Source organism: Ornithodoros turicata, chromosome 6, assembly GCF_037126465.1.
Source record: "Ornithodoros turicata isolate Travis chromosome 6, ASM3712646v1, whole genome shotgun sequence".
NCBI classification, from domain to species: domain Eukaryota; kingdom Metazoa; phylum Arthropoda; class Arachnida; order Ixodida; family Argasidae; genus Ornithodoros; species Ornithodoros turicata.
Genome location: NC_088206.1, coordinates 66,149,272 through 66,159,675, shown reverse-complemented (window position 1 = coordinate 66,159,675; position 10,404 = coordinate 66,149,272). Strand labels below are relative to the sequence as shown.

Here is a 10,404-nt window from a genome sequence, read left to right as displayed (position 1 = left end):
GACGTACCAGCCTCCATAAGCGTTGTTTGGTCAGTTTATTGGCAGTATTCCTGATATTCACCGATTCGTTCCAGCTGTGCTAATCAGTCAAGCGTTCAAGGACAAACAACATATTCCAGCACAGGATGCCAAGTAGTGTCCTCTAACTCGACCACCTATAATATAGAGCTTAATGGGTCGAACGTAATCCGTCGAGATAGGCGCAACGGCGGTGTACGATCCACTTGTCCAAATGTTCCCTCGTCGACCCAGCAAATATAATAGAATGACTTCACAGTGACGGATACCACCTGTATTTATTATTGAATGTTCCATGTCTCCTTTATGCTGAGAGCCTTTATATGACCCGCGTACGGTCTGTCACTCTTTTCCTGTTGATGGTTTCGGCTTCTTTTTCTTCTGCTTCTTTTCCTTCTCCTTCTTTTTCTTCTTTTCCTTTTTCTTCTCTGCCTTTCCAGTAGTGTCACTGGGGGCAACTGTCTGAGATGGCGCCGGGGTGGATACACGAGCGTTTGCGCTGGAATACAAACCTTAGTATTAGCAATAAAAAAGAAGAAAAACACTTTTCAGTGGATTATGGTGAACATAAACTTCTTGTTCACCATAAATGAATGTCCCTAATTCGCTTTCCGAAAACCTGGCATCGTTCTACATTGTTTCAGACATATGTCGGCACAGTTCCCTTAGAAGTCGGACCAGGACGCACACTTCCCTCATAGCCCACCTATGTCAGGCCGACAACGGCTAGCTCTTTCAGCACCAGTGTTTCTAACACGTATTTTTTTTACACTGAAAAAAATGGTTAGGAAGCAAGCGAGCTGGTGAAGATGATGCATAATGTAAAACCCCGAGACTAGGGAACACGAAGGGACAGACACAACACGACGTTTCAAGCTTCTCTTGAGACTTCGGGTTGTGTCTGTCCCTTCGTGTTCCCTAGTCTCGGGGTTTTACATTACGTATTTTTTGTATGCTGGTGTCAGCTACATCTCACCAGAGTGTATCTCTTATGGCAAAGTGTTGTTCGTGTGCTGTTTTATCCGGCCAAACGTCTCGACCAATACAAACAAGCCGGTGTAGTGGTAAGCTACGTGCACACGCTATGTCATCTAAAACGCGTCATACGCAGGGCTAACTTACACTTTTACACATACGGATGTAACACAGTAAGTGCACGTTCGATCACGTCGCAAAAGTACAAATGATCCGTGTAGAAGGCACAAGACAAAAAACTAAATAAATAAATAAATAAAAAGATAGGGTCTCTCAAGGACAAAAATAAAAAAAAAACTACGGGAGGAAAGATCAGCTAAACAGGACGTGGGCTTGCTATTCCACAAAGAAACAGAAATACAAGAAGAATAAAATAAATAAAAAGAAAATAATTAGGAAATAAAGTATAACTAACAAACAGTGAAAGAAGGATGAGATGGATTAAAGACAAATATGACTTTACAAACATGAGGTTAATGTGTTGAGGGTTAATGCGTGCGTTCCGTACAGCTTGGGACGAAAGTTTACGGACCGCGGCATCTGCGTATTTATTCATCGCGCTGCTCCCATACTAGTTTTCAGGAAGAGACCGAATAAGAAACGGGTGGTCGGCTATTCCTCTTATCTCTCAGTATGTGTGTAAACTCCTGTTCGCTGCTAGGTTGTCTCTCCATTGGACAAATGCGACACACACCGGTGTTCCGTAAACTTTTGTCCCAAGCTGTACGACTGGTACAACAGTAACGGCTACAAAAAAAAGGAGAAGAAAAAACACACAAATAACGAAACACCAGACTACTGATGTCTGTAAGTCTGAGGAGAGCTAGGCCCCATCATCTATTTCTGTGGCATTACCATGATTACTAAATTCATGCTGTCAATTTTGTCTTCTTGTAATCTCAGTGGTGCCTTTTAATATGACAGAACAACATTATTTATCCAATAATGAAAGGTGGCCTTTCCGGAAGAAATAACCAGTAGATCGCATACTTACGTGCAATTCTTGTGCACCTGACTACAGTCCGTCCATAGGGCGTAGGCGTGGCCTATAACGTGCACACATGCTCGCCATTTCCGGCACCGTTTGGCATCAGCATCGTATACGTATAGCTGAATCAACCTCCGAAAGGGATTATAGGGACATACCACAGTAGGCCTCAGGGAACAATTCGGCGTCGCTGTAAATGTAAACACACAAAAATTCAGCCTTATCAATTGGTCCTGCAGCTCGCTATAGGAGTAATTAAATACTTTCCGAAAGCAACTCCATAACGCAATGCGAATGTGCAACGGGCGTTATAGGTAAGAAGCCGGCAATATCCAGGGAGGCCAAGACGAAAACCAGACTTGTACTATTGCGCTATTGGACTTGTATTTGGACTACTGGACTTGTACTAGTGCCATACTTCAACCGGCAGGAAATGTGCCGCAAATATTTATGCTGCGCGGTCCCCCAGGCGACCACGGCAACGAGCGCCCATTTATGCTTGAAGAAATTTCCCTTGAGCATGAAGCAGTGGACAATGACAACATATTTGCCTCTGTTACCACAAGTCCAGGACAGTTTTTACCCTTGGCTTGGACTCCATGTGCCTATTACAACAGGGCCCGTTTGCACGAAATTTTTTCAATGCAACACTCAACGAGTGACGGTGATGGATAGAAGAAAAACAGTATTCCCGCTTAACCCTGAGGGATCCCTGCGCTTCCAGGGAACCTTCCAGCAGCTTTGGCAATGCATTGGGCGCTCGCTCGCTGACGCGTGCATAATTGAGTTGCAAAAGCCACTGGAAGGGTCCCTCAGGACTGAGCGAGAATACGCGGTAATCGGACTGGCTCGAGCCCTAGTGCTTGTCAATAGTCTTGAGTGAAAGACTCGCTGCTCTTGCACTCAAAGAGTTTCGTGCAAGAGGGGCCACGCGTGAAAGCCTCAAGAAGAGGCTCTGTCGCACTTAGTTCGGATACCTGCTACAGTGGCGCCGTCTACCTGGTAAACCGCGATCTGCCGCGGTCTTCTACAGGAAACAATAATTGTGAGGTATAACCTCAGTCCGCCCTGGCAATTGCGTGCTACAGGTTCCCCAAATTTAGTCTAAAGCGTTGTGTGCACCACTCGTTTACATAGATTGTCACCGGAGTTTCCAAAACAGTGGTGCAATAGTAATTTCGGGTACCCGTCGTCCTCGCACTTTTTATATCATGTACACGTACGAGAATTCATTGCTATTTAGGTAATTGCTATGGAACACAGCGTGCCACCCTTGGCTGCCGCCCCTTCAACTTGTCGACCATCCTCGGCCCTTGGGACACCGCGGCCGACTCCAGGGCGGCCTTATACGTCACGTGGTTGACTTCTTTGAGGCGACAGGCATAAAGGACTCATTATGACCCCAGCAGCGCCCTCGGACATTCCCACCATCACGATCACGTCCAGCATCGTCATCGCCACTTCGATCATTCCCGTCATCTCTCATCGTCATCACTCATCATTGTCACCACTCATATTAGACCCCTATCTATGGGGTAGCGTTCCACTCCAAGAGTGGAAAACCTCCCCACTTCATCATCACAATATATATGTTGTTGTTGTTGCTATGGAAGAATCCAATTCGTTCTTGAAAACAGCGATATTATAACTATGTGACATATTACCACATTTTCCGGGTCCGTCATTGAAAGACGTCGCCTCTATTTGGCCACGTATGGAGAGCGCCATTGCGGTAAGGAAATAAACTAAGGTCGAATAAAGCTTTCAGTAGGAGAGTCGTAAGGGTTTCACGTCTTGTGCAGTAACCCTTGGTAAATTTCCCATCATACAAAGCGTCAACCTCTTTCTCCGTGAACGTCCAACCTGTGATGACGTCGAAATCAAACCGCTATACTTTCATTTTACATTATACTCACAGTCGTTCTTCCCAAACGTCCTGATTATCCGTCCAACTCGAATGCCGATTAACTGTATGTTCTCCTCTGCTTGTATTGAAGCGAATAGCAGAACAACGACAACGCCGAGGTGCATTGTTTCCTCGATCCGATCGGTCTACATCGTACATCTTTTAATGCGGCTACCACTTCCCACGTTGACGGTGAAGAAAATGCCCGAGCGAACCAATGGCCTCAGATCGCAATCACGTGACATTCAGGTTGGAAGAAAACAATTCCGTGTAAAGTACCGATTGTTCAGACACGGAAGGGATCCACAGTAATGATGTACGAAGAGTGGTTTGCGCCCCGTCTGAGTCATCCATTAAAGATATGAAGAGAACTGCTTCCTGACGAGAGCCGCCGATATTTCGAAGAGAGACTGTTCTGAAAACTCTCTTAATACATTCCTTCCAGTTCGCCGGATGTCTACCCGTCTACGCCCAGTAAACCGTAGACGTCTATGAGATGTCCACCTGATATCCGAAATTGGATGTTTGGATATCCCATGGATCATTGCAGACAGCCCGCAGACGTCGCATGTACGTTTTGGCGACTATGGTTTGTCCCACTTTTTCCGCATTCCACGAACGTCGCAGAAACGCGACATCGGGATATTTGGATATTCACAGGACGTTCTCAAATCTGCACATATTATTGCTATAAATGTGTTCTTTCAGAAATATGTTTTGTATTGTGTATGTATGTATTGTGTAGTATGTATGCATTGTGGTGCCACACATTCTCATAAGATATGTAACAAGGTTTTATTTCGAGGGTAAATTATGGCCAGGTTTTTGGCACCATAAGCGTATTGTAGTGCGGTAAATGGCAGCCCAGCGACCTTTCGGCCATAATGCAAGACCGCCCGTTAATAAATGTGCTTTTGCCTTTCACCATATGAGACGCAGGCTCCCTTTTTGGCCCCTCCACCGCGTACGCGGATTTCAAGAGATACCAGAGCAAGTATATACTGAAATACAAATTGTTGGAGTACGTTCATCAAGTGTAGCGTGGCGTATCACATTTGCAACGGTGACAAGATCTTTACAGTTAGCTTGTGAGTCTCCAAACGACGTGAGCCTAATACTCGCGAACGTTCCTGACACCCCAACCTGGCATATATCGTGTTTTAACTGAAGCTACCGTCTATAATGTGATTACTTGGTAAATAGAGCAGCAAATCCAAAAATGTTCCCTTTCGCTTACGTCATGCCACTAAGGGTCACGTGTCGTAGGTGTCTCCGAAAAATTTCAAAGTCACATTGAGGACGTACAGGTAATGTCGCATAGACGTGACGGACATATGCGACTTATGCGACCTTTGTGGGACCTAGCTGGGATATTTCTGGTCTCCTACTGATGATCCGATGGCCTCAGGAGGTAAGCAACCCGCACTCTCTTTCTCGCCCAGAAGAAGAACAGTCTCTCTTCGAAATATCGGCGGCTTGTCCTGTCGCAATTCCCTTCATACTTCCCTACCGGTTCGCTGGATTTCTACCCGTCTACACCCACTAAAGATGTCGGACGTGTGCTTCCGGGGGGTGCGATGGGGGGGGGATATATGTTTATTTACGAAAATAGGAAAAGTTAGCCCGCGCTACAGCGGCTGCGTCCACCAAGTCACGTGGCAGGCTTCTATAGTGCGAGATATATGTGCTTTGTGGTTCAAGATTGACAGGACCCGAGGACTATTTTTTCTATGCCGTCTGCGGTTAGGCCATCATGAAAGTGACCATTATGAAACACGAAATCATTGAACGTCGTTTGGAGTCAATAGTCCAATCACTGTAAACTTTTTTATTTTCTTTGGAGGGTCCTAACGATGTCCATCGCAATATACCTGCACAACCAACGGTCGATACACTAGCCATATTCGGAATCAATCGGATATTCCGAAAAGTATGGAGATCGGATGAAGGCTTCTCTACGCTTCTTCCTGTAACACAACACAATCGCTATACTCTTGACTGAAAGGCTTCTTCTTTAAGACATAGTCACGTAGCTATAATCATCCTTTGGTGTAGTAATGTTGTGGTTTGGCAAAGTGGGACTGAAAAGGGACTAGAAAACCAGGGAGAGTCCGTCGACAGGAAAACCCCGCAAACAGGGTAGGGGGATATATTTATTAGAACAAAGAAAAAAATGAGGAAAGGTCAGCCAAAAGTGACGTAGGCTTGATATTCCACATAAAAAGAAATAGACAAGAGACAGGGAGGAGTGAAGAAGAACACTGTTTGCTTGCTTCACTAGGCTGTACGGTGTTTAGTCTTCTGTTCCAGGAACCACGGAAGCGAATCACAGACTACGTTTACTTCTACGTTTCTTTCTTTGCCAATAAACCTCTCTATGTATTCTGACTTCTTGCTTCACTTTCGATTATCTGCCGCCAGCAAAGAATAAAGATGTGGTGGTGGTGATGATAGGGCTCGCCGTTTTAAGAAAGGTCGACAAGAAAGTGTCCAATGACCTTGTATTCCTCTTGGACAGAATTGTGTGCCTTAGCCGCACTCAAATGGGCATCGTCACGACTATAGCAAAAAAAAAAAAAAAAAAAAAGGAAAGTGGGAGAGGGGAGTTGAAGACTTCAAAGTGATGCATAGGCAGGATGACCGATACTGATGGGACGGAGGCACACTGTAGGTGAGTGGCGCACTAGAGTGGTCTTTCTGCTAGGCCCGTTGTTTGAAGAAAGCGCACGAGGCCGCGAGTTTTTGAGAGTCGTTCCGCACAAGAACCTTCGGGGAAGAGGACGTCCGTCAGTATGCCAGGCCTGGCAACCACCACACACCACCACATAGCACGCTCCTAGCCAACCGTCAACCCGAGTGACTTTGTTCTTTCCCCTGATTTGCTGAAGAGGAGGCGCGTATGCCATTTTTGGGGGATTATGCAATTAATAATTGCAACAAAACGGAGCACGCCCCCCGTTTTCATGAAATCAAGTGACAGAACGTTGTCGTTGCATTTCTGCTAACGACCGATTGTCTTTGAAAACGTTTTAAGATTATGAGTTTGTGTGTAAATATGCAGTTATCTATCTTACCTATAAGGCACATGATTCCATGTGGAAAGCTAGTTTTGGGTTCCCAGAGATGGGAACGCAAATGAATAACTTCAACGGTACCTTATTTAGCACATGAAGCAACACGTAATGAGTTATCGTCTTTATTCTTAAATCTTACGTGATGATCTGTTTGGGCTTTCCAGGAACCAGGGGCAGATGACATTCTCCAACCATTGAAAGGACGAAACCTCTTGATTAATAATCCGTTACTTCACGCACTTACTGAGTGCCAAGGAGAAAGTAATCATTTTCCTACGTGGCGTAATTGGCGTGATACAAACTTTTGAAGCAACTTCTACGTCATACGCTCTGACGTCACAGCAGCGTGAGTTTTGGCGATTCCTATAGGCTCTCGTGAGAACTTCTCACTGGCCTCTTGAGCGTCTGCCGTGTTTTCCCAGTAGAATGAGTTTCGACTGCAGACCGCAGAGTCTATACGCGTCTACTTGTGTCTCCTTCGCCGTAAAACGTGGAAGGATATACGCCCCGTGCAGCGCCTATAGGGGCGCCACAAGCGAATCCCCTAGCGGGTGGAGCGGACACTTTTCCTGGGGCTCGTAGCACACGTAGCGCACTCCGCGGTGTTGCCACTATGCGGCCTGCTGCATCATGCTTACCGTAAACCCTCGATATTTCGAACACAAAAGCAGCAAGCTATCCAGTTCGAGAAAGACTACGACTGCAGAGCGCAGAGATGTGGCACATGTACAGTGGCGTAGCCAGACCTCCAAGGTAGGGGGGGCTCGATACGAAAACTCGCCCCCCCCCCCCCCCCCCCCCGCTGATCGTGTGTCGACAACACACACATACTTGTGCACACTGCAAACTGAGGAGTAAAAAAATGAACGAAAATAGTTTATTTCGACGTTCACAGTACGATTACATGTATAGGCTGTAATGACCAATGAGGTGGTGTTCAGTATTTATTTTATATTGTAGGAATTAAAAAATCTGATGCAAGGTTCCTAACTTTATTCAAGAGTGTAACATGAACGCATGGCACACAGGGTTGCAAAAAATTGCGATAAAATCAAATAAATCGGATTTATTTCATTTTCCTCATAATCGTGAAGTACAACGATATCTTAATAATTCGTAGTGATTCACACATAGCATTAAATTTGTACCCCATGACACGTTGGTTTCCTTGGTGATGTATACTGTCCTATACTGTTAAACAACGGAGCTTGGCCCTATTGGCCTATTATATTGGAACTATTGGCCTTTATGTTTTTGGAATGACGTTGAAATACAAGCTGAGATTTTACGCTATACATTGTGGAGTCCTCTTCCAATGTCACAAAGCAATTTCCTTTCCAAGGAAAGTTATTTGGTAAAAGGCAATAAAATTGTTTAAATCACGTTTAGCATTATAGTGATTTAAATCGAGATTAAAATCAAGATGATACAAATCACGCAACCCTGATGGTACATCAAATGAAGAGCATGCTTATGTTGGGAATGTAAGACAACTTGGGTGTCAGCTGAGACATCGCCCACACGGTGCTGTGTTCTTAGTGAGTAAGTGTAAGCAAGGATCATTTGACTTAGCACCGTCCGCAAAATTGCGATTACATATTACAGTGTTATTGGTGGACATCCACGGCGAGCTATCTTTACTAAAAGAAACAGTGAACGAAGTTAAGTTCGCTTAGCTTCCCGACACTGTAAATACACCACTCAAAGCGAAGACGTTTCACTGCAGCGTTTTACTGCGATCCACTTCTCTCCTTTTCACGAGGCTTCCCAAGAAATGAATACAATTTCGTTCCAGGCGGTGCACTTCTATAGGTGAATGCACAATTCGCCACGCAACAATTGTGTTTTGACTTCTTCAGCGCAATACGACGTGCAGCAAACACACAATATCAACACGCTGGACGCTGCGCGCTACGGTCGGAGCCGCGGAAAAACTTTCCATGCTTGACGCAGGGCGGCGCGAGAAGCGCTCTGCACGACGCGTATAATTACTACAGGGGTGACACAAACCCGCCATTGTTGTAACTACCCTCAAGCGGGTGCTTTTGGCAAAACTGCCGTCTTGTCCTGGTCGCACGTCATAGAAAACGTCATTTTGAGGTCATGTGAGTTTGTTTACATGTCGTTTTGCCGCTTACCGACGTATTTTCGCCGTCATAACACCAAGAGATGACCGTATTTCGCCAGCGTAAACTATGCGGTGCTTCTTCCGCAACATGGTAGCCCATTTCACCTTAGTTTAAGTACATCGCATCGGCTCGGAAAGTCTTAACGCGCGGTCGTCATCACATCTTTGGAAGGTGTCAGCAATACGAGGCTTTATGTGTAAAATTGCGCGTTTTACTGCGAGATTATCGGATAGAAATAATTACCGTGATCGAAAAACATCCAAAACGTCGTCCAGAAACAAGAACCGCATTGTTTACAAACGGTTTGGCCGCCGATCACGGGCGCCGCCATCTTTAAGGTCACGTGTGCCTTGACGTTTGCTGTGGCGTGCGACCAGGACCTGTCCAGGATGCATTGCATTCGCTCAGCACGCTTTCGTCTACGGAGCAATACATTGGATGCCACCCCTGTGATAATTACGGTCCCCTTATGCCTACGGAAGACTGTAGCTGTATTCGCATCGATGCAAACAACAATTGTTTAACTTTGTGATAACCCGTAGCGAAATGTCGAGTGAGCTGAGACGTACGGTGATATAAAACAGGTGACCGTCGCTTTATAATTTTCTATAAGGAAGTGCATAACCACGGGAACGCAGATATTATTTTGCAAGAGCTTTGATACCTTGTATCTTAAGTTTCACGCTGCAACAACAACGATAATAATAACAATAATTTGATGCTTACTTTTCCTTGTACCTCTTGTGTTTCCTATTGTAAGTGTCTGCTTTTTATTTTTTATTTTTTTTTAGTGTTCGTCAATGGGTGTCTGTCCCGCTCACAAGCGTTTTAGGCTCACTTGTCACTGAAGGTCACTTGTATTTTTATTGCAGAGCCTCGCAATAAATTGAATTCCATTATTTATTAGTATTGCTATTAAATAATTAAATTCAATTTATCTGATTATATAATTTACTTAACTACAATGTACAATATAATTATTCCCCGTAAGCGCTTCGCTCGAACGTATAATATTCGATGCTGATAGATGTTTGAATCAAATGTCGTCGTCATCTGTCAAAAAATCCGTAATACGTATTTTAACTTACACTTGAATCTATATTGTCTCGACGCGCCGTCATGCTTTTATCTTAAGTGGCGAGCGGGCAACAATATTTCCATGCGTCATGCCAATAACTGCGTTGCGCAAACAGCATTCCGCATCTTGAAATGGTGTGTCCATTGTGTTAATTCTATAAGACAATTCCGATTGCCTATATGCTTTTGACCTTATCGGCCACTCAATCTCACTGCGGCAATTGAAAACCTTCGGCG

General features: G+C 44.9%; 1 long non-coding RNA gene across 1 annotated transcript; it reads right to left on the bottom strand.

Moving 5' to 3' along the window:
• Positions 1 to 277: 277 nt before the first annotated feature.
• On the bottom strand, positions 278 to 4,053 carry LOC135398215 (uncharacterized). The gene is made up of 3 exons (XR_010424040.1): positions 3,898 to 4,053; positions 1,988 to 2,171; positions 278 to 517 (listed from the first exon to the last, which is right to left on the bottom strand). It is a non-coding gene; the product is annotated as an uncharacterized LOC135398215 (long non-coding RNA).
• Between the last annotated feature and the right edge of the window lie 6,351 nt (positions 4,054 to 10,404).